Here is a 22,621-nt window from a genome sequence, read left to right as displayed (position 1 = left end):
CTGGAAACCTTTTTTCTTTGTAAAAGCACGCTATAAAGACACCAGATATGAGTGGCAATGTGCACTGCAACAGTTCTTGAGAGCACACACTGTAGGCCTGACAGAGCCGCTTGAAGGACACTGACTGGCTGCTATTAGCTTACACTGGAAACCTTTTTTCTTTGTAAAAGCACGCTATAGAGACACCAGATATGAGTGGCAATGTGCACTGTAACAGTTCTGGAGAGCACACACTGTAGGCCTGACAGAGCCGCTTGAAGGACACTGACTGGCTGCTATTAGCTTACACTGGAAACCTTTTTTCTTTGTAAAAGCACGTTATAGAGACACCAGATATGAGTGGCAATGTGCACTGTAACAGTTCTGGAGAGCACACACTGTAGGCCTGACAGAGCCGCTTGAAGGACACTGACTGGCTGCTATTAGCTTACACTGGAAACCTTTTTTCTTTGTAAAAGCACGCTATAGAGACACCAGATATGATTGGAAATGTGCACTGTAACAGTTCTGGCGAGCACACGCTGAAGGAAGGACTGACAGAGCCGCTTGAAGGACACTGACTGGCTGCTATTAGCTTACACTGGAAACCTTTTTTCTTTGTAAAAGCACGCTATAGAGACACCAGATATGCGTGGCAATGTGCAGTGTAACAGTTCTGGAGAGCACACACTGTAGGCCTGACAGAGCCGCTTGTAGGACACTGACTGGCTGCTATTAGCTTACACTGGAAACCTTTCTTCTTTGTAAAAGCACGCTATAGAGATACCAGATATGATTGGCAATGTGCACTGGAACAGTTCTGGAGAGCACACACTGTAGGCCTGACAGAGCCGCTTGAAGTAAAACTGACTGGCTGCTATTAGCTTACACTGGAAACCTTTTTTCTTTGTAAAAGCATGCTATAGAGATACCAGATATGATTGGCAATGTGCACTGGAACTGTTCTGGAGAGCACACACTGTAGGCCTGACAGAGCCGCTTGAAGGACACTGACTGGCTGCTATAAGCTTACACTGGAAACCTTTTTTCTTTGTAAAAGCACGCTATAGAGATACCAGATATGATTGGAAATGTGCACTGGAACAGTTCTGGAGAGCACACACTGTAGGCCTGACAGAGCCGCTTGAAGGACACTGACTGGCTGCTATTAGCTTACACTGGAAACCTTTTTTCTTTGTAAAAGCACGCTATAGAGATACCAGATATGATTGGAAATGTGCACTGTAACAGTTCTGGCGAGCACACGCTGAAGGAAGGACTGACAGAGCCGCTTGAAGGACACTTACTGGCTGCTATTAGCTTACACTGGAATCCTTTTTTCTTTGTAAAAGCATGCTATAGAGACACCAGATATGCGTGGCAATGTGCAGTGTAACAGTTCTGGAGAGCACACACTGTAGGCCTGACAGAGCCTCTTGAAGGACACTGACTGGCTGCTATTAGCTTACACTGGAAACCTTTTTTGTTTGTAAAAGCACGCTATAGAGATACCAGATATGATTGGCAATGTGCACTGGAACAGTTCTGGAGAGCACACACTGTAGGCCTGACAGAGCCGCTTGAAGGACACTGACTGGCTGCTATTAGCTTACACTGGAAACCTTTTTTCTTTGTAAAAGCACGCTATAGAGACACCAGATATGAGTGGCAATGTGTACTGTAACAGTTCTGGAGAGCACACACTGTAGGCCTGACAGAGCCGCTTGAAGGACACTGACTGGCTGCTATTAGCTTACACTGGAAACCTTTTTTCTTTGTAAAAGCACGCTATAGAGATACCAGATATGATTGGCAATGTGCACTGGAACAGTTCTGGAGAGCACACACTGTAGGCCTGACAGAGCCGCTTGAAGGACACTGACTGGCTGCTATTAGCTTACACTGGAAACCTTTTTTCTTTGTAAACGCACGCTATAGAGATACCAGATATGATTGGCAATGTGCACTGGAACAGTTCTGCAGAGCACACACTGTAGGCCTGACAGAGCCGCTTGAAGGACACTGACTGGCTGCTATTAGCTTACACTGGAAACCTTTTTTCTTTGTAAAAGCACGCTATAGAGACACCAGATATGAGTGGCAATGTGTACTGTAACAGTTCTGGAGAGCACACACTGTAGGCCTGACAGAGCCGCTTGAAGGACACTGACTGGCTGCTATTAGCTTACACTGGAAACCTTTTTTCTTTGTAAAAGCACGCTATAGAGACACCAGATATGAGTGGCAATGTGTACTGTAACAGTTCTGGAGAGCACACACTGTAGGCCTGACAGAGCCGCTTGAAGGACACTGACTGGCTGCTATTAGCTTACACTGGAAACCTTTTTTGTTTGTAAAAGCACGCTATAGAGATACCAGATATGATTGGCAATGTGCACTGGAACAGTTCTGGCGAGCACACGCTGAAGGAAGGACTGACAGAGCCGCTTGAAGGACACTGACTGGCTGCTATTAGCTTACACTGGAATCCTTTTTTCTTTGTAAAAGCACGCTATAGAGACACCAGATATGAGTGGCAATGTGTACTGTAACAGTTCTGGAGAGCAAACACTGTAGGCCTGACAGAGACGCTTGAAGGACACTGACTGGCTGCTATTAGCTTACACTGGAAACCTTTTTTGTTTGTAAAAGCACGCTATAGAGACACCAGATATGATTGGCAATGTGCACTGTAACAGTTCTGGAGAGCACACGCTGAAGGAAGGACTGACAGTGCTGCTTGTGGGACACTGACTGGCTGCTATTAGCTTACACTGGAAACCTTTTTTCTTTGTAAAAGCACGCTATAGAGACACCAGATATGATTGGCAATGTGCACTGGAACAGTTCTGGAGAGCACACACTGTAGGCCTGACAGAGCCGCTTGAAAGACACTGACTGGCTGCTATTAGCTTACACTGGAAACCTTTTTTCTTTGTAAAAGCACGCTACAGAGACACCAGATATGAGTGGCAATGTGCACTGTAACAGTTCTGGAGAGCACACGCTGAAGGAAGGACTGACAGAGCCGCTTGAAGGACACTGACTGGCTGCTATTAGCTTACACTGGAAACCTTTTTTCTTTGTAAAAGCACGCTATAGAGACACCAGATATGAGTGGCAATGTGCACTGTAACAGTTCTGGAGAGCACACACTGTAGGCCTGACAGAGCCGCTTGAAGGACACTGACTGGCTGCTATTAGCTTACACTGGAAACCTTTTTTCTTTGTAAAAGCACGCTATAGAGATACCAGATATGATTGGCAATGTGCACTGGAATAGTTCTGGAGAGCACACACTGTAGGCCCGACAGAGCAGCTTGAAGGACACTGACTGGCTGCTATTAGCTTACACTGGAAACCTTTTTTCTTTGTAAAAGCACGCTATAGAGACACCAGATATGAGTGGCAATGTGCACTGTAAAAGTTCTGGAGAGCACACACTGCAGGCCTGACATAGCCGCTTGAAGGACACTGACTGGCTGCTATTAGCTTACACTGGAAACCTTTTTTCTTTGTAAAAGAACGCTATAGAGACACCAGATATGATTGGCAATGTGCACCGTAACAGTTCTGGAGAGCACACACTGTAGGCCTGACAGAGCCGCTTGAAGGACACTGACTGGCTGCTATTAGCTTACACTGGAAACCTTTTTTCTTTGTAAAAGCATGCTATAGAGACACCAGATATGAGTGGCAATGTGCACTGTAACAGTTCTGGAGAGCACACGCTGAAGGAAGGACTGACAGAGCCGCTTGAAGGACACTGACTGGCTGCTATTAGCTTACACTGGAAACCTTATATCTTTGTAAAAGCACGATATAGAGACACCAGATATGAGTGGCAATGTGCACTGTAAAAGTTCTGGAGAGCACACACTGTAGGCCTGACAGAGCCGCTTGAAGGACACTGACTGGCTGCTATTAGCTTACACTGGAAACCTTTTTTCTTTGTAAAAGCACGCTATAGAGATACCAGATATGATTGGCAATGTGCACTGGAACAGTTTTGGAGAGCACACACTGTAGTCCTGACAGAGCCGCTTGAAGGACACTGACTGGCTGCTATTAGCTTACACTGGAAACCTTTTTTCTTTGTAAAAGCTCGCTATAGAGATACCAGATATGATTGGCAATGTGCACTGGAACAGTTCTGTAGAGCACACACTGTAGGCCTGACAGAGCCGCTTGAAGGACACTGACTGGCTGCTATTAGCTTACACTGGAAACCTTTTTTCTTTGTAAAAGCACGCTATAAAGACACCAGATATGAGTGGCAATGTGCACTGCAACAGTTCTTGAGAGCACACACTGTAGGCCTGACAGAGCCGCTTGAAGGACACTGACTGGCTGCTATTAGCTTACACTGGAAACCTTTTTTCTTTGTAAAAGCACGCTATAGAGACACCAGATATGAGTGGCAATGTGCACTGTAACAGTTCTGGAGAGCACACACTGTAGGCCTGACAGAGCCGCTTGAAGGACACTGACTGGCTGCTATTAGCTTACACTGGAAACCTTTTTTCTTTGTAAAAGCACGTTATAGAGACACCAGATATGAGTGGCAATGTGCACTGTAACAGTTCTGGAGAGCACACACTGTAGGCCTGACAGAGCCGCTTGAAGGACACTGACTGGCTGCTATTAGCTTACACTGGAAACCTTTTTTCTTTGTAAAAGCACGCTATAGAGACACCAGATATGATTGGAAATGTGCACTGTAACAGTTCTGGCGAGCACACGCTGAAGGAAGGACTGACAGAGCCGCTTGAAGGACACTGACTGGCTGCTATTAGCTTACACTGGAAACCTTTTTTCTTTGTAAAAGAACGCTATAGAGACACCAGATATGATTGGCAATGTGCACCGTAACAGTTCTGGAGAGCACACACTGTAGGCCTGACAGAGCCGCTTGAAGGACACTGACTGGCTGCTATTAGCTTACACTGGAAACCTTTTTTCTTTGTAAAAGCATGCTATAGAGACACCAGATATGAGTGGCAATGTGCACTGTAACAGTTCTGGAGAGCACACGCTGAAGGAAGGACTGACAGAGCCGCTTGAAGGACACTGACTGGCTGCTATTAGCTTACACTGGAAACCTTATATCTTTGTAAAAGCACGATATAGAGACACCAGATATGAGTGGCAATGTGCACTGTAAAAGTTCTGGAGAGCACACACTGTAGGCCTGACAGAGCCGCTTGAAGGACACTGACTGGCTGCTATTAGCTTACACTGGAAACCTTTTTTCTTTGTAAAAGCACGCTATAGAGATACCAGATATGATTGGCAATGTGCACTGGAACAGTTTTGGAGAGCACACACTGTAGTCCTGACAGAGCCGCTTGAAGGACACTGACTGGCTGCTATTAGCTTACACTGGAAACCTTTTTTCTTTGTAAAAGCTCGCTATAGAGATACCAGATATGATTGGCAATGTGCACTGGAACAGTTCTGTAGAGCACACACTGTAGGCCTGACAGAGCCGCTTGAAGGACACTGACTGGCTGCTATTAGCTTACACTGGAAACCTTTTTTCTTTGTAAAAGCACGCTATAAAGACACCAGATATGAGTGGCAATGTGCACTGCAACAGTTCTTGAGAGCACACACTGTAGGCCTGACAGAGCCGCTTGAAGGACACTGACTGGCTGCTATTAGCTTACACTGGAAACCTTTTTTCTTTGTAAAAGCACGCTATAGAGACACCAGATATGAGTGGCAATGTGCACTGTAACAGTTCTGGAGAGCACACACTGTAGGCCTGACAGAGCCGCTTGAAGGACACTGACTGGCTGCTATTAGCTTACACTGGAAACCTTTTTTCTTTGTAAAAGCACGTTATAGAGACACCAGATATGAGTGGCAATGTGCACTGTAACAGTTCTGGAGAGCACACACTGTAGGCCTGACAGAGCCGCTTGAAGGACACTGACTGGCTGCTATTAGCTTACACTGGAAACCTTTTTTCTTTGTAAAAGCACGCTATAGAGACACCAGATATGATTGGAAATGTGCACTGTAACAGTTCTGGCGAGCACACGCTGAAGGAAGGACTGACAGAGCCGCTTGAAGGACACTGACTGGCTGCTATTAGCTTACACTGGAAACCTTTTTTCTTTGTAAAAGCACGCTATAGAGACACCAGATATGCGTGGCAATGTGCAGTGTAACAGTTCTGGAGAGCACACACTGTAGGCCTGACAGAGCCGCTTGTAGGACACTGACTGGCTGCTATTAGCTTACACTGGAAACCTTTCTTCTTTGTAAAAGCACGCTATAGAGATACCAGATATGATTGGCAATGTGCACTGGAACAGTTCTGGAGAGCACACACTGTAGGCCTGACAGAGCCGCTTGAAGTAAAACTGACTGGCTGCTATTAGCTTACACTGGAAACCTTTTTTCTTTGTAAAAGCATGCTATAGAGATACCAGATATGATTGGCAATGTGCACTGGAACTGTTCTGGAGAGCACACACTGTAGGCCTGACAGAGCCGCTTGAAGGACACTGACTGGCTGCTATAAGCTTACACTGGAAACCTTTTTTCTTTGTAAAAGCATGCTATAGAGATACCAGATATGATTGGAAATGTGCACTGGAACAGTTCTGGAGAGCACACACTGTAGGCCTGACAGAGCCGCTTGAAGGACACTGACTGGCTGCTATTAGCTTACACTGGAAACCTTTTTTCTTTGTAAAAGCACGCTATAGAGATACCAGATATGATTGGAAATGTGCACTGTAACAGTTCTGGCGAGCACACGCTGAAGGAAGGACTGACAGAGCCGCTTGAAGGACACTGACTGGCTGCTATTAGCTTACACTGGAATCCTTTTTTCTTTGTAAAAGCATGCTATAGAGACACCAGATATGCGTGGCAATGTGCAGTGTAACAGTTCTGGAGAGCACACACTGTAGGCCTGACAGAGCCTCTTGAAGGACACTGACTGGCTGCTATTAGCTTACACTGGAAACCTTTTTTGTTTGTAAAAGCACGCTATAGAGATACCAGATATGATTGGCAATGTGCACTGGAACAGTTCTGGAGAGCACACACTGTAGGCCTGACAGAGCCGCTTGAAGGACACTGACTGGCTGCTATTAGCTTACACTGGAAACCTTTTTTCTTTGTAAAAGCACGCTATAGAGACACCAGATATGAGTGGCAATGTGTACTGTAACAGTTCTGGAGAGCACACACTGTAGGCCTGACAGAGCCGCTTGAAGGACACTGACTGGCTGCTATTAGCTTACACTGGAAACCTTTTTTCTTTGTAAAAGCACGCTATAGAGATACCAGATATGATTGGCAATGTGCACTGGAACAGTTCTGGAGAGCACACACTGTAGGCCTGACAGAGCCGCTTGAAGGACACTGACTGGCTGCTATTAGCTTACACTGGAAACCTTTTTTCTTTGTAAACGCACGCTATAGAGATACCAGATATGATTGGCAATGTGCACTGGAACAGTTCTGCAGAGCACACACTGTAGGCCTGACAGAGCCGCTTGAAGGACACTGACTGGCTGCTATTAGCTTACACTGGAAACCTTTTTTCTTTGTAAAAGCACGCTATAGAGACACCAGATATGAGTGGCAATGTGTACTGTAACAGTTCTGGAGAGCACACACTGTAGGCCTGACAGAGCCGCTTGAAGGACACTGACTGGCTGCTATTAGCTTACACTGGAAACCTTTTTTCTTTGTAAAAGCACGCTATAGAGACACCAGATATGAGTGGCAATGTGTACTGTAACAGTTCTGGAGAGCACACACTGTAGGCCTGACAGAGCCGCTTGAAGGACACTGACTGGCTGCTATTAGCTTACACTGGAAACCTTTTTTGTTTGTAAAAGCACGCTATAGAGATACCAGATATGATTGGCAATGTGCACTGGAACAGTTCTGGCGAGCACACGCTGAAGGAAGGACTGACAGAGCCGCTTGAAGGACACTGACTGGCTGCTATTAGCTTACACTGGAATCCTTTTTTCTTTGTAAAAGCACGCTATAGAGACACCAGATATGAGTGGCAATGTGTACTGTAACAGTTCTGGAGAGCAAACACTGTAGGCCTGACAGAGACGCTTGAAGGACACTGACTGGCTGCTATTAGCTTACACTGGAAACCTTTTTTGTTTGTAAAAGCACGCTATAGAGACACCAGATATGATTGGCAATGTGCACTGTAACAGTTCTGGAGAGCACACGCTGAAGGAAGGACTGACAGTGCTGCTTGTGGGACACTGACTGGCTGCTATTAGCTTACACTGGAAACCTTTTTTCTTTGTAAAAGCACGCTATAGAGACACCAGATATGATTGGCAATGTGCACTGGAACAGTTCTGGAGAGCACACACTGTAGGCCTGACAGAGCCGCTTGAAAGACACTGACTGGCTGCTATTAGCTTACACTGGAAACCTTTTTTCTTTGTAAAAGCACGCTACAGAGACACCAGATATGAGTGGCAATGTGCACTGTAACAGTTCTGGAGAGCACACGCTGAAGGAAGGACTGACAGAGCCGCTTGAAGGACACTGACTGGCTGCTATTAGCTTACACTGGAAACCTTTTTTCTTTGTAAAAGCACGCTATAGAGACACCAGATATGAGTGGCAATGTGCACTGTAACAGTTCTGGAGAGCACACACTGTAGGCCTGACAGAGCCGCTTGAAGGACACTGACTGGCTGCTATTAGCTTACACTGGAAACCTTTTTTCTTTGTAAAAGCACGCTATAGAGATACCAGATATGATTGGCAATGTGCACTGGAATAGTTCTGGAGAGCACACACTGTAGGCCCGACAGAGCAGCTTGAAGGACACTGACTGGCTGCTATTAGCTTACACTGGAAACCTTTTTTCTTTGTAAAAGCACGCTATAGAGACACCAGATATGAGTGGCAATGTGCACTGTAAAAGTTCTGGAGAGCACACACTGCAGGCCTGACATAGCCGCTTGAAGGACACTGACTGGCTGCTATTAGCTTACACTGGAAACCTTTTTTCTTTGTAAAAGAACGCTATAGAGACACCAGATATGATTGGCAATGTGCACCGTAACAGTTCTGGAGAGCACACACTGTAGGCCTGACAGAGCCGCTTGAAGGACACTGACTGGCTGCTATTAGCTTACACTGGAAACCTTTTTTCTTTGTAAAAGCATGCTATAGAGACACCAGATATGAGTGGCAATGTGCACTGTAACAGTTCTGGAGAGCACACGCTGAAGGAAGGACTGACAGAGCCGCTTGAAGGACACTGACTGGCTGCTATTAGCTTACACTGGAAACCTTATATCTTTGTAAAAGCACGATATAGAGACACCAGATATGAGTGGCAATGTGCACTGTAAAAGTTCTGGAGAGCACACACTGTAGGCCTGACAGAGCCGCTTGAAGGACACTGACTGGCTGCTATTAGCTTACACTGGAAACCTTTTTTCTTTGTAAACGCATGCTATAGAGATACCAGATATGATTGGCAATGTGCACTGGAACAGTTCTGGAGAGCACACGCTGATGGCCTGACAGAGCCGCTTGAAGGACACTGACTGGCTGCTATTAGCTTACACTGGAAACCTTTTTTCTTTGTAAAAGCACACTATAGAGACACCAGATATGAGTGGCAATGTGCACTGTAACAGTTCTGGAGAGCACACACTGTAGGCCTGACAGAGCCGCTTGAAGGACACTGACTGGCTGCTATTAGCTTACACTGGAAACCTTTTTTCTTTGTAAAAGCACGCTATAGAGATACCAGATATGATTGGCAATGTGCACTGGAACAGTTTTGGAGAGCACACACTGTAGTCCTGACAGAGCCGCTTGAAGGACACTGACTGGCTGCTATTAGCTTACACTGGAAACCTTTTTTCTTTGTAAAAGCTCGCTATAGAGATACCAGATATGATTGGCAATGTGCACTGGAACAGTTCTGGAGAGCACACACTGTAGGCCTGACAGAGCCGCTTGAAGGACACTGACTGGCTGCTATTAGCTTACACTGGAAACCTTTTTTCTTTGTAAAAGCACGCTATAAAGACACCAGATATGAGTGGCAATGTGCACTGCAACAGTTCTTGAGAGCACACACTGTAGGCCTGACAGAGCCGCTTGAAGGACACTGACTGGCTGCTATTAGCTTACACTGGAAACCTTTTTTCTTTGTAAAAGCACGCTATAGAGACACCAGATATGAGTGGCAATGTGCACTGTAACAGTTCTGGAGAGCACACACTGTAGGCCTGACAGAGCCGCTTGAAGGACACTGACTGGCTGCTATTAGCTTACACTGGAAACCTTTTTTCTTTGTAAAAGCACGTTATAGAGACACCAGATATGAGTGGCAATGTGCACTGTAACAGTTCTGGAGAGCACACACTGTAGGCCTGACAGAGCCGCTTGAAGGACACTGACTGGCTGCTATTAGCTTACACTGGAAACCTTTTTTCTTTGTAAAAGCACGCTATAGAGACACCAGATATGATTGGAAATGTGCACTGTAACAGTTCTGGCGAGCACACGCTGAAGGAAGGACTGACAGAGCCGCTTGAAGGACACTGACTGGCTGCTATTAGCTTACACTGGAAACCTTTTTTCTTTGTAAAAGCACGCTATAGAGACACCAGATATGCGTGGCAATGTGCAGTGTAACAGTTCTGGAGAGCACACACTGTAGGCCTGACAGAGCCGCTTGTAGGACACTGACTGGCTGCTATTAGCTTACACTGGAAACCTTTCTTCTTTGTAAAAGCACGCTATAGAGATACCAGATATGATTGGCAATGTGCACTGGAACAGTTCTGGAGAGCACACACTGTAGGCCTGACAGAGCCGCTTGAAGTAAAACTGACTGGCTGCTATTAGCTTACACTGGAAACCTTTTTTCTTTGTAAAAGCATGCTATAGAGATACCAGATATGATTGGCAATGTGCACTGGAACTGTTCTGGAGAGCACACACTGTAGGCCTGACAGAGCCGCTTGAAGGACACTGACTGGCTGCTATAAGCTTACACTGGAAACCTTTTTTCTTTGTAAAAGCACGCTATAGAGATACCAGATATGATTGGAAATGTGCACTGGAACAGTTCTGGAGAGCACACACTGTAGGCCTGACAGAGCCGCTTGAAGGACACTGACTGGCTGCTATTAGCTTACACTGGAAACCTTTTTTCTTTGTAAAAGCACGCTATAGAGATACCAGATATGATTGGAAATGTGCACTGTAACAGTTCTGGCGAGCACACGCTGAAGGAAGGACTGACAGAGCCGCTTGAAGGACACTGACTGGCTGCTATTAGCTTACACTGGAATCCTTTTTTCTTTGTAAAAGCATGCTATAGAGACACCAGATATGCGTGGCAATGTGCAGTGTAACAGTTCTGGAGAGCACACACTGTAGGCCTGACAGAGCCTCTTGAAGGACACTGACTGGCTGCTATTAGCTTACACTGGAAACCTTTTTTGTTTGTAAAAGCACGCTATAGAGATACCAGATATGATTGGCAATGTGCACTGGAACAGTTCTGGAGAGCACACACTGTAGGCCTGACAGAGCCGCTTGAAGGACACTGACTGGCTGCTATTAGCTTACACTGGAAACCTTTTTTCTTTGTAAAAGCACGCTATAGAGACACCAGATATGAGTGGCAATGTGTACTGTAACAGTTCTGGAGAGCACACACTGTAGGCCTGACAGAGCCGCTTGAAGGACACTGACTGGCTGCTATTAGCTTACACTGGAAACCTTTTTTCTTTGTAAAAGCACGCTATAGAGATACCAGATATGATTGGCAATGTGCACTGGAACAGTTCTGGAGAGCACACACTGTAGGCCTGACAGAGCCGCTTGAAGGACACTGACTGGCTGCTATTAGCTTACACTGGAAACCTTTTTTCTTTGTAAACGCACGCTATAGAGATACCAGATATGATTGGCAATGTGCACTGGAACAGTTCTGCAGAGCACACACTGTAGGCCTGACAGAGCCGCTTGAAGGACACTGACTGGCTGCTATTAGCTTACACTGGAAACCTTTTTTCTTTGTAAAAGCACGCTATAGAGACACCAGATATGAGTGGCAATGTGTACTGTAACAGTTCTGGAGAGCACACACTGTAGGCCTGACAGAGCCGCTTGAAGGACACTGACTGGCTGCTATTAGCTTACACTGGAAACCTTTTTTCTTTGTAAAAGCACGCTATAGAGACACCAGATATGAGTGGCAATGTGTACTGTAACAGTTCTGGAGAGCACACACTGTAGGCCTGACAGAGCCGCTTGAAGGACACTGACTGGCTGCTATTAGCTTACACTGGAAACCTTTTTTGTTTGTAAAAGCACGCTATAGAGATACCAGATATGATTGGCAATGTGCACTGGAACAGTTCTGGCGAGCACACGCTGAAGGAAGGACTGACAGAGCCGCTTGAAGGACACTGACTGGCTGCTATTAGCTTACACTGGAATCCTTTTTTCTTTGTAAAAGCACGCTATAGAGACACCAGATATGAGTGGCAATGTGTACTGTAACAGTTCTGGAGAGCAAACACTGTAGGCCTGACAGAGACGCTTGAAGGACACTGACTGGCTGCTATTAGCTTACACTGGAAACCTTTTTTGTTTGTAAAAGCACGCTATAGAGACACCAGATATGATTGGCAATGTGCACTGTAACAGTTCTGGAGAGCACACGCTGAAGGAAGGACTGACAGTGCTGCTTGTGGGACACTGACTGGCTGCTATTAGCTTACACTGGAAACCTTTTTTCTTTGTAAAAGCACGCTATAGAGACACCAGATATGATTGGCAATGTGCACTGGAACAGTTCTGGAGAGCACACACTGTAGGCCTGACAGAGCCGCTTGAAAGACACTGACTGGCTGCTATTAGCTTACACTGGAAACCTTTTTTCTTTGTAAAAGCACGCTACAGAGACACCAGATATGAGTGGCAATGTGCACTGTAACAGTTCTGGAGAGCACACGCTGAAGGAAGGACTGACAGAGCCGCTTGAAGGACACTGACTGGCTGCTATTAGCTTACACTGGAAACCTTTTTTCTTTGTAAAAGCACGCTATAGAGACACCAGATATGAGTGGCAATGTGCACTGTAACAGTTCTGGAGAGCACACACTGTAGGCCTGACAGAGCCGCTTGAAGGACACTGACTGGCTGCTATTAGCTTACACTGGAAACCTTTTTTCTTTGTAAAAGCACGCTATAGAGATACCAGATATGATTGGCAATGTGCACTGGAATAGTTCTGGAGAGCACACACTGTAGGCCCGACAGAGCAGCTTGAAGGACACTGACTGGCTGCTATTAGCTTACACTGGAAACCTTTTTTCTTTGTAAAAGCACGCTATAGAGACACCAGATATGAGTGGCAATGTGCACTGTAAAAGTTCTGGAGAGCACACACTGCAGGCCTGACATAGCCGCTTGAAGGACACTGACTGGCTGCTATTAGCTTACACTGGAAACCTTTTTTCTTTGTAAAAGAACGCTATAGAGACACCAGATATGATTGGCAATGTGCACCGTAACAGTTCTGGAGAGCACACACTGTAGGCCTGACAGAGCCGCTTGAAGGACACTGACTGGCTGCTATTAGCTTACACTGGAAACCTTTTTTCTTTGTAAAAGCATGCTATAGAGACACCAGATATGAGTGGCAATGTGCACTGTAACAGTTCTGGAGAGCACACGCTGAAGGAAGGACTGACAGAGCCGCTTGAAGGACACTGACTGGCTGCTATTAGCTTACACTGGAAACCTTATATCTTTGTAAAAGCACGATATAGAGACACCAGATATGAGTGGCAATGTGCACTGTAAAAGTTCTGGAGAGCACACACTGTAGGCCTGACAGAGCCGCTTGAAGGACACTGACTGGCTGCTATTAGCTTACACTGGAAACCTTTTTTCTTTGTAAACGCATGCTATAGAGATACCAGATATGATTGGCAATGTGCACTGGAACAGTTCTGGAGAGCACACGCTGATGGCCTGACAGAGCCGCTTGAAGGACACTGACTGGCTGCTATTAGCTTACACTGGAAACCTTTTTTCTTTGTAAAAGCACACTATAGAGACACCAGATATGAGTGGCAATGTGCACTGTAACAGTTCTGGAGAGCACACACTGTAGGCCTGACAGAGCCGCTTGAAGGACACTGACTGGCTGCTATTAGCTTACACTGGAAACCTTTTTTCTTTGTAAAAGCACGCTATAGAGATACCAGATATGATTGGCAATGTGCACTGGAACAGTTTTGGAGAGCACACACTGTAGTCCTGACAGAGCCGCTTGAAGGACACTGACTGGCTGCTATTAGCTTACACTGGAAACCTTTTTTCTTTGTAAAAGCTCGCTATAGAGATACCAGATATGATTGGCAATGTGCACTGGAACAGTTCTGGAGAGCACACACTGTAGGCCTGACAGAGCCGCTTGAAGGACACTGACTGGCTGCTATTAGCTTACACTGGAAACCTTTTTTCTTTGTAAAAGCACGCTATAAAGACACCAGATATGAGTGGCAATGTGCACTGCAACAGTTCTTGAGAGCACACACTGTAGGCCTGACAGAGCCGCTTGAAGGACACTGACTGGCTGCTATTAGCTTACACTGGAAACCTTTTTTCTTTGTAAAAGCACGCTATAGAGACACCAGATATGAGTGGCAATGTGCACTGTAACAGTTCTGGAGAGCACACACTGTAGGCCTGACAGAGCCGCTTGAAGGACACTGACTGGCTGCTATTAGCTTACACTGGAAACCTTTTTTCTTTGTAAAAGCACGTTATAGAGACACCAGATATGAGTGGCAATGTGCACTGTAACAGTTCTGGAGAGCACACACTGTAGGCCTGACAGAGCCGCTTGAAGGACACTGACTGGCTGCTATTAGCTTACACTGGAAACCTTTTTTCTTTGTAAAAGCACGCTATAGAGACACCAGATATGATTGGAAATGTGCACTGTAACAGTTCTGGCGAGCACACGCTGAAGGAAGGACTGACAGAGCCGCTTGAAGGACACTGACTGGCTGCTATTAGCTTACACTGGAAACCTTTTTTCTTTGTAAAAGCACGCTATAGAGACACCAGATATGCGTGGCAATGTGCAGTGTAACAGTTCTGGAGAGCACACACTGTAGGCCTGACAGAGCCGCTTGTAGGACACTGACTGGCTGCTATTAGCTTACACTGGAAACCTTTCTTCTTTGTAAAAGCACGCTATAGAGATACCAGATATGATTGGCAATGTGCACTGGAACAGTTCTGGAGAGCACACACTGTAGGCCTGACAGAGCCGCTTGAAGTAAAACTGACTGGCTGCTATTAGCTTACACTGGAAACCTTTTTTCTTTGTAAAAGCATGCTATAGAGATACCAGATATGATTGGCAATGTGCACTGGAACTGTTCTGGAGAGCACACACTGTAGGCCTGACAGAGCCGCTTGAAGGACACTGACTGGCTGCTATAAGCTTACACTGGAAACCTTTTTTCTTTGTAAAAGCACGCTATAGAGATACCAGATATGATTGGAAATGTGCACTGGAACAGTTCTGGAGAGCACACACTGTAGGCCTGACAGAGCCGCTTGAAGGACACTGACTGGCTGCTATTAGCTTACACTGGAAACCTTTTTTCTTTGTAAAAGCACGCTATAGAGATACCAGATATGATTGGAAATGTGCACTGTAACAGTTCTGGCGAGCACACGCTGAAGGAAGGACTGACAGAGCCGCTTGAAGGACACTGACTGGCTGCTATTAGCTTACACTGGAATCCTTTTTTCTTTGTAAAAGCATGCTATAGAGACACCAGATATGCGTGGCAATGTGCAGTGTAACAGTTCTGGAGAGCACACACTGTAGGCCTGACAGAGCCTCTTGAAGGACACTGACTGGCTGCTATTAGCTTACACTGGAAACCTTTTTTGTTTGTAAAAGCACGCTATAGAGATACCAGATATGATTGGCAATGTGCACTGGAACAGTTCTGGAGAGCACACACTGTAGGCCTGACAGAGCCGCTTGAAGGACACTGACTGGCTGCTATTAGCTTACACTGGAAACCTTTTTTCTTTGTAAAAGCACGCTATAGAGACACCAGATATGAGTGGCAATGTGTACTGTAACAGTTCTGGAGAGCACACACTGTAGGCCTGACAGAGCCGCTTGAAGGACACTGACTGGCTGCTATTAGCTTACACTGGAAACCTTTTTTCTTTGTAAAAGCACGCTATAGAGATACCAGATATGATTGGCAATGTGCACTGGAACAGTTCTGGAGAGCACACACTGTAGGCCTGACAGAGCCGCTTGAAGGACACTGACTGGCTGCTATTAGCTTACACTGGAAACCTTTTTTCTTTGTAAACGCACGCTATAGAGATACCAGATATGATTGGCAATGTGCACTGGAACAGTTCTGCAGAGCACACACTGTAGGCCTGACAGAGCCGCTTGAAGGACACTGACTGGCTGCTATTAGCTTACACTGGAAACCTTTTTTCTTTGTAAAAGCACGCTATAGAGACACCAGATATGAGTGGCAATGTGTACTGTAACAGTTCTGGAGAGCACACACTGTAGGCCTGACAGAGCCGCTTGAAGGACACTGACTGGCTGCTATTAGCTTACACTGGAAACCTTTTTTCTTTGTAAAAGCACGCTATAGAGATACCAGATATGATTGGCAATGTGCACTGGAACAGTTCTGGAGAGCACACACTGTAGGCCTGACAGAGCCGCTTGAAGGACACTGACTGGCTGCTATTAGCTTACACTGGAAACCTTTTTTCTTTGTAAAAGCACGCTATAGAGACACCAGATATGAGTGGCAATGTGTACTGTAACAGTTCTGGAGAGCACACACTGTAGGCCTGACAGAGCCGCTTGAAGGACACTGACTGGCTGCTATTAGCTTACACTGGAAACCTTTTTTGTTTGTAAAAGCACGCTATAGAGATACCAGATATGATTGGCAATGTGCACTGGAACAGTTCTGGCGAGCACACGCTGAAGGAAGGACTGACAGAGCCGCTTGAAGGACACTGACTGGCTGCTATTAGCTTACACTGGAATCCTTTTTTCTTTGTAAAAGCACGCTATAGAGACACCAGATATGAGTGGCAATGTGTACTGTAACAGTTCTGGAGAGCAAACACTGTAGGCCTGACAGAGACGCTTGAAGGACACTGACTGGCTGCTATTAGCTTACACTGGAAACCTTTTTTGTTTGTAAAAGCACGCTATAGAGATACCAGATATGATTGGCAATGTGCATTGGAACAGTTCTGGAGAGCACACACTGTAGGCCTGACAGAGCCGCTTGAAGGACACTGAATGGCTGCTATTGGCTTACACTGGAAACCTTTTTTCTTTGTAAAAGCACGCTATAGAGATACCAGATATGATTGGCAATGTGCACTGGAACAGTTCTGGAGAGCACACACTGTAGGCCTGACAGAGCCGCTTGAAGGACACTGACTGGCTGCTATTAGCTTACACTGGAAACATTTTTTCTTTGTAAAAGCACGCTATAGAGACACCAGATATAAGTGGCAATGTGCACTGTAACAGTTCTGGAGAGCACACACTGTAGGCCTGACAGAGCCGCTTGAAGGACACTGACTGGCTGCTATTTGCTTACACTGGAATCCTTTTTTCTTTGTAAACGCACGCTATAGAGATACCAGATATGATTGGCAATGTGCACTGGAACAGTTCTGGAGAGCACACACTGTAGGCCTGACAGAGCCGCTTGAAGGACACTGGCTGGCTGCTATTAGCTTACACTGGAAACCTTTTTTCTTTGTAAAAGCACGCTATAGAGATACCAGTTATGATTGGCAATGTGCACTGGAACAGTTCTGGAGAGCACACACTGTAGGCCTGACAGTGCCGCTTGAAGGACACTGACTGGCTGCTATTAGCTTACACTGGAAACCTTTTTTTTTTGTAAAAGCACGCTATAGAGACACCAGATATGAGTGGCAATGCGTACTGTAACAGTTCTGGAGAGCACACACTGTAGGCCTGACAGAGCCTCTTGAAGGACACTAACTGGCTGCTATTAGCTTACACTGGAAACCTTTTTTGTTTGTAAAAGCACGCTATAGAGACACCAGATATGAGTGGCAATGTGTACTGTAACAGTTCTGGAGAGCACACACTGTAGGCCTGACAGAGCCGCTTGAAGGACACTGACTGGCTGCTATTAGCTTACACTGGAAACCTTTTTTGTTTGTAAAAGCACGCTATAGAGATACCAGATATGATTGGCAATGTGCACTGGAACAGTTCTGGCGAAAACACGCTGAAGGAAGGACTGACAGAGCCGCTTGAAGGACACTGACTGGCTGCTATTAGCTTACACTGGAATCCTTTTTTCTTTGTAAAAGCACGCTATAGAGACACCAGATATGAGTGGCAATGTGTACTGTAACAGTTCTGGAGAGCAAACACTGTAGGCCTGACAGAGACGCTTGAAGGACACTGACTGGCTGCTATTAGCTTACACTGGAAACCTTTTTTGTTTGTAAAAGCACGCTATAGAGATACCAGATATGATTGGCAATGTGCATTGGAACAGTTCTGGAGAGCACACACTGTAGGCCTGACAGAGCCGCTTGAAGGACACTGAATGGCTGCTATTGGCTTACACTGGAAACCTTTTTTCTTTGTAAAAGCACGCTATAGAGATACCAGATATGATTGGCAATGTGCACTGAAACAGTTCTGGAGAGCACACACTGTAGGCCTGACAGAGCCGCTTGAAGGACACTGACTGGCTGCTATTAGCTTACACTGGAAACATTTTTTCTTTGTAAAAGCACGCTATAGAGACACCAGATATGAGTGGCAATGTGCACTGTAACAGTTCTGGAGAGCACACACTGTAGGCCTGACAGAGCCGCTTGAAGGACACTGACTGGCTGCTATTAGCTTACACTGGAAACCTTTTTTCTTTGTAAACGCACGCTATAGAGATACCAGATATGATTGGCAATGTGCCCTGGAACAGTTCTGGAGAGCACACACTGTAGGCCTGACAGAGCCGCTTGAAGGACACTGACTGGCTGCTATTAGCTTACACTGGAAACCTTTTTTCTTTGTAAAAGCACGCTATAGAGATACCAGATATGATTGGCAATGTGCACTGGAACAGTTCTGGAGAGCACACACTGTAGGCCTGACAGAGCCGCTTGAAGGACACTGACTGGCTGCTATTAGCTTACACTGGAAACCTTTTTTTTTGTAAAAGCACGCTATAGAGACACCAGATATGAGTGGCAATGCGTACTGTAACAGTTCTGGAGAGCACACACTGTAGGCCTGACAGAGCCTCTTGAAGGACACTGACTGGCTGCTATTAGCTTACACTGGAAACCTTTTTTGTTTGTAAAAGCACGCTATAGAGATACCAGATATGATTGGCAATGTGCACTGGAACAGTTCTGGAGAGCACACACTGTAGGCCTGACAGAGCCGCTTGAAGGACACTGACTGGCTGCTATTAGCTTACACTGGAAACCTTTTTTCTTTGTAAAAGCACGCTATAGAGATACCAGATATGATTGGCAATGTGCACTGGAACAGTTCTGGAGAGCACACACTGTAGGCCTGACAGAGCCGCTTGAAGGACACTGACTGGCTGCTATTAGCTTACACTGGAAACCTTTTTTCTTTGTAAAAGCACGCTATAGAGATACCAGATATGATTGGCAATGTGCACTGGAACAGTTCTGGCGAAAACACGCTGAAGGAAGGACTGACAGAGCCGCTTGAAGGACACTGACTGGCTGCTATTAGCTTACACTGGAATCCTTTTTTCTTTGTAAAAGCACGCTATAGAGACACCAGATATGAGTGGCAATGTGTACTGTAACAGTTCTGGAGAGCAAACACTGTAGGCCTGACAGAGACGCTTGAAGGACACTGACTGGCTGCTATTAGCTTACACTGGAAACCTTTTTTGTTTGTAAAAGCACGCTATAGAGATACCAGATATGATTGGCAATGTGCATTGGAACAGTTCTGGAGAGCACACACTGTAGGCCTGACAGAGCCGCTTGAAGGACACTGAATGGCTGCTATTGGCTTACACTGGAAACCTTTTTTCTTTGTAAAAGCACGCTATAGAGATACCAGATATGATTGGCAATGTGCACTGAAACAGTTCTGGAGAGCACACACTGTAGGCCTGACAGAGCCGCTTGAAGGACACTGACTGGCTGCTATTAGCTTACACTGGAAACATTTTTTCTTTGTAAAAGCACGCTATAGAGACACCAGATATGAGTGGCAATGTGCACTGTAACAGTTCTGGAGAGCACACACTGTAGGCCTGACAGAGCCGCTTGAAGGACACTGACTGGCTGCTATTAGCTTACACTGGAAACCTTTTTTCTTTGTAAACGCACGCTATAGAGATACCAGATATGATTGGCAATGTGCCCTGGAACAGTTCTGGAGAGCACACACTGTAGGCCTGACAGAGCCGCTTGAAGGACACTGACTGGCTGCTATTAGCTTACACTGGAAACCTTTTTTCTTTGTAAAAGCACGCTATAGAGATACCAGATATGATTGGCAATGTGCACTGGAACAGTTCTGGAGAGCACACACTGTAGGCCTGACAGAGCCGCTTGAAGGACACTGACTGGCTGCTATTAGCTTACACTGGAAACCTTTTTTTTTGTAAAAGCACGCTATAGAGACACCAGATATGAGTGGCAATGCGTACTGTAACAGTTCTGGAGAGCACACACTGTAGGCCTGACAGAGCCTCTTGAAGGACACTGACTGGCTGCTATTAGCTTACACTGGAAACCTTTTTTGTTTGTAAAAGCACGCTATAGAGATACCAGATATGATTGGCAATGTGCACTGGAACAGTTCTGGAGAGCACACACTGTAGGCCTGACAGAGCCGCTTGAAGGACACTGACTGGCTGCTATTAGCTTACACTGGAAACCTTTTTTCTTTGTAAAAGCACGCTATAGAGATACCAGATATGATTGGCAATGTGCACTGGAACAGTTCTGGAGAGCACACACTGTAGGCCTGACAGAGCCGCTTGAAGGACACTGACTGGCTGCTATTAGCTTACACTGGAAACCTTTTTTCTTTGTAAACGCACGCTATAGAGATACCAGATATGATTGGCAATGTGCACTGGAACAGTTCTGCAGAGCACACACTGTTGGCCTGACAGAGCCGCTTGAAGGACACTGACTGGCTGCTATTAGCTTACACTGGAAACCTTTTTTCTTTGTAAAAGCACGCTATAGAGATACCAGATATGATTGGCAATGTGCACTGGAACAGTTCTGGAGAGCACACACTGTAGGCCTGACAGAGCCGCTTGAAGGACACTGACTGGCTGCTATTAGCTTACACTGGAAACCTTTTTTCTTTGTAAAAGCACGCTATAGAGACACCAGATATGAGTGGCAATGTGTACTGTAACAGTTCTGGAGAGCACACACTGTAGGCCTGACAGAGCCGCTTGAAGGACACTGACTGGCTGCTATTAGCTTACACTGGAAACATTTTTTGTTTGTAAAAGCACGCTATAGAGATACCAGATATGATTGGCAATGTGCACTGGAACAGTTCTGGCGAGCACACGCTGAAGGAAGGACTGACAGAGCCGCTTGAAGGACACTGACTGGCTGCTATTAGCTTACACTGGAATCCTTTTTTCTTTGTAAAAGCACGCTATAGAGACACCAGATATGAGTGGCAATGTGTACTGTAACAGTTCTGGAGAGCAAACACTGTAGGCCTGACAGAGACGCTTGAAGGACACTGACTGGCTGCTATTAGCTTACACTGGAAACCTTTTTTTTTTTTTTTTTTTTTTTTCAAATTTAGTTTTTATTGCATTTTAAAATATCAGGGATACAGAAAGAAGAGTAGGGGGGGTTAGCGATGGTTACATAGTATACAGATAACATCATGAAGGTACATTGTCAGGTGTGGGAGTTAACATCATTGTCGTTATTTACAACTTATAAGTACATCACTTCTTCATCAACACCACTGACACTTATTCAACAGGAGCTTATTGTAATAGACCTTTTTTCCACTGTTGGAGGTGGGACTGTCCATGTACCATTACATTTGTAAAGTAGTGTAACCAGATGCCTGTCAGTTAATGTTTTGTATACTGGTTTATGTAGAGGGGGTAAGGATAGTCCTTAACAAGGAGGTAGAACTCGGAAAACTTGGGAGATTAGGGCATCACTGACGGGGGGAGCCAGTAATATTGATGGGTTTAGTTACAGACTGGTGGTAAGGAGGGCTGTTGGGTTGTTGAGTATGAAGTAGTATTTGAGTTGGAGCGGTATTTGATTAAGGGTGAGTGGGAGGTGATGAGTGTGTGGGTGGTTGAGATATATGATTGTTGCGGTATGTAGTCTCCCATATATGCCATGTGTCGATGAATCTTTGTTTTTGTTCTACTGTGGTGAGTGATAATCTTTCATAATAGTAAAATTGATCTAACTTGTCTCGTAGTTGAGGCATGGATGGGCACTGCTGGGATTTCCAACATTGTGCTAAGAGGCTCCTTGCTGCCAACAGGGTTAGTACAGTGATTTG

The sequence above is a fragment of the Pelobates fuscus genome, chromosome 1 (genome assembly GCF_036172605.1).
Source record: "Pelobates fuscus isolate aPelFus1 chromosome 1, aPelFus1.pri, whole genome shotgun sequence".
NCBI classification, from domain to species: domain Eukaryota; kingdom Metazoa; phylum Chordata; class Amphibia; order Anura; family Pelobatidae; genus Pelobates; species Pelobates fuscus.
Note: the sequence above shows the minus strand (reverse complement) of the source record.